Raw genomic sequence first — 3585 nt, 5'->3', positions numbered from 1 at the left:
ATGTAATTGGCAAAGACGAGAGAAATGGGCTAGGTCCTAGATAGAATGTGGAACCCTCAAGAAGGGAGGCTTTCAAACAGAGTAAGACGTAATGATTCTGTAAAAAGCCTGACATCAGTCACGATATACTTCTGGATCTCTTTCCTTCTCACCCACAAGTTGAACAACAGACCCAAGACTTTTATAGAACAACCAGCCCTGGTCCAAGTAGTCTCTTGGACCCTGGTTGAGAGCATTCTGAGGACAATTATTTAAGAGATGCTAAGACCAGGGACATAAGGGACAAGTTACACATACAGCCAAGAGAAGAAGCCAGAACTACTAACTTCCAGTTTGTGTCTCATTCAAATGCTCATTGTTGCCTGGTACTCTTTTATTCATTCATCTAGCCCATGCATGTTCCCAAAGCACCCGCTATGCATCAGGTCCGTGCTAACTGCTGAGGTCAAAGAGATGTTTCTGGCCAAGCCTTTGACCTCAGTGTTGCTCCCAGAATAAAAGAGACGATAGGAGCACAATTCATCCTCAGAGTCACTTCTAGATTCATGCCTGTTCTGTTTCTCAGAAGCATTTGACACAGCTTGTCTACTCTCTCCTCTCCTCCTTTCTCACTGGCCACTTCTTAGTGTCTTCTGAAAAAGCCTCTTCCTCTTTCCTAACTCCAAACTTTGGAGTTTCCTGAACTCAGTCTTTGGATGGATTCCTTATAGTTCTCTTCATCATTTCCTCATCCAGTCTTGTGGCTTTAAACACATCTGTATGATGATGACTTGCAAATTTATAACAACAGCTCAGCCTCTCTCCAAAACTCCAGTTTGCGTCTCAGATATTACCACTTGAATGTTGAATAGGCATCTCAGACTGAATATGTCCAAAACTGAGCTCTTGATCTTCCTCTCCAAGCCTTATCCTCCGGTACTCACCTGCATCTCAATAAAGACAATGCTATTGTCCCAGTTATTCAAGTCAAAAAACTTCAGAATCATCCTTGACTTCTGTCTTTCTATTATATCCACACACTCTACCTGTGCAAGTCACAAGGACTCTACCTTCAAAACATACCTTGTATCCAGTCATTTCTCACTATTTGTACCATTAATATCTTAGTCCGAACTACCATCTTATCTCAGTGCCTGACATATAATACGTGCTCAATAAGTTTTGAACGAATAGTCAATGGACGGTACCTGCACTTTCTCCAGTCCATTACTCCCTCTCTTTATACATCCATTACTTTTTTTAAAAAAGATTTTATTTATTTATTCATGAGAGACACAGAGAGAGAGAGAGGCAGAGACACAGGCAGAGGGAGAAGCAGGCTCCATGCAGGGAGCCCAATGTGGGACTCGATCCCGGGTCTCCAGGATCATGCCCTGGGCCGAAGGTAGGGGCTAAACCACTGAGCCACCCAGGGATCCCCACTACATCCATTACTTAGCTTAGGCCACTACTATATAGAATAGGTCATTTTAAAGATTTTATCTGTTTATTTGAGAGAAAGAAAGAGAGAGAGAGGGAGAGAGAGAGAGAGAGAACAAGCATGGAGGAGATCACAAACAGGGAGGAGAGGGAGAAGCAGATTCTACGCTGAGCTGGGAGCCTGACACGGGGCTCGATTCTAAGACCCCAGGATCATGATCTGGGCCAAAGGCAGACGCTTAACAACTGAGCTACCCAGGTGCTCCTAAATTAGTCATTTTAAAGGACTATATGAGACTTCTGCTTCTGGACAAGATGGATTATCAGGGACTGGATATACCCTCCAGAATGAAACCCAAGTTCGGCAAAATAAATGAAACAGCAGCTTTAAAGACATTAGGCAACAATGTCAGTGACCCCTAAGAGTCAGGAAACAAATGAGGTGATCTCTACAATTGCCCCAGATTACTTTTATGAGAGATGCCGGGCCATGGCACAGAGAGAGGAAATCCAGGTGGAGCCTGATAGATTACCTGGATTGAGAAGACAAACATGAGAATCCAAGGAGAGCAAGGCAGCTAGAGTTTGCAGAATAGAGTACGGGGGAAGAGAAAGCTGCACAGAGAGAGAATTCTAGAGATCTGCGGAGTCCCTTTCAAGTTGTCAGCTGAGCATTTATCAACACATACCTATGAGGAACGAAGTTATCCAAGGCTGGGGAAAGAACCATTCCAAAAAACTAGAGTTACATTTCCCAACCCTAACACAGGGCATGGAAGAGTGTCTGATGCCACCAACTACACTGGAAAACCTAGTAATTCATGGACTATCTGGTGATGTATCCAGGAGGATCCTGTTACTATAGTGGGGAATAATTTGTTCCTCGACTGAACACTGTTCTGGTCCTGCTGAAAAAGTCTGAAAAGCAAGACTCAAAAAATCAAACTCTCTCCAAATAAGTTAACTTCATACCAGGGCAAGACCCAAAAATATTTTTAAGAATAAAAAATAAGTATTTAGCATCCAACAAGGTAAACTTCACGATGTGTGGCATCCACTCCAAAATTACCAAGCATATAAATAATGTCTCTGCAATGAAGAGCAAATGATCTATCAATCAAAACAAACCCAGAACTGACACAAATTACCAGACAAGGGTATTAAAACAGTTAATATTACAAAGAGAAAAGAGAATCCGAAAAAGAAAGAGCAAAGCATCAAAGAGCTATGGAACAACTTCAAGTGGCTTAACATAGGTGTTGGTGAAGTTCCCAAAGGAGGGGGGGAGAGAAAAAAATATTTGAAAAAATAATAGTCAAAATTTTTCCAAGTTTGACAAAAACTATAAGCCCACAGATACAAGAAGCTCAATGAGCTAAGCACAAGAAACATGAAGAAAACTACACCAAGTTATTCTATATGTTGGCAAATCGAACTCTAATTAAAAAAATATATACCAAAAAAAGGACTACATGTGCTGTGATGAGCCCTGGGTGTTGTATGGATGTGTCGAACACTGTATTGTATATCTGAAACTAAGATTACACTACGTTAACGAACTGGAATTTTAAATAAAAACTTCTTTTAAGAAAAAGAAAAGAAAACTACACCAGGGCATATTATAATCAAATTCCCCAAATATATTGATAATAAGAAAACCCTAAAAGTAGCCAGAAATATAAGACACATGATGTACAGTCACAAGAGTAAGGATGAAATCAAATGTCCAATGATAACAAAATAATAATGAAAATCCCTCTGCTGAGCTTCAGACTTTCCTTCCAACTTCCAACTGGACATTACTTTCTGGCTACCCTTGAACAGGGGCAGTTCACCTCATCCCAAATCACACTGAATCCACCACCACCATCAGCCCTTAGACAGACATTTGTGACTGACTGAGACTGCAAGCCTTCAGCTTCTGGCCTTCGAGGTGCCTTGGCACTCAAGCTTCTCCCTAAAGAGCATGTCCAGGCTCATTGTCCTTGTGCACAGCTTCCTGCCAAGTTCCCAAAGTCCTACAGTGAAGCCCGAGTCCAGACTACGCCACTCTTTTTGCCAGCAGCACCCCCCCCCACTAGATCCTGTACTGCCTGAGGGCATACATCAGGTTCTGCATTGTTATGCACTGCATACCCATGTCTCACCACAGCTGGTTCCTGGAAA

The sequence above is a fragment of the Canis lupus genome, chromosome X (genome assembly GCF_003254725.2).
Source record: "Canis lupus dingo isolate Sandy chromosome X, ASM325472v2, whole genome shotgun sequence".
In the NCBI taxonomy this organism is placed as follows: Eukaryota; Metazoa; Chordata; class Mammalia; order Carnivora; family Canidae; genus Canis; species Canis lupus.
This window is presented reverse-complemented; position numbering follows the sequence as displayed.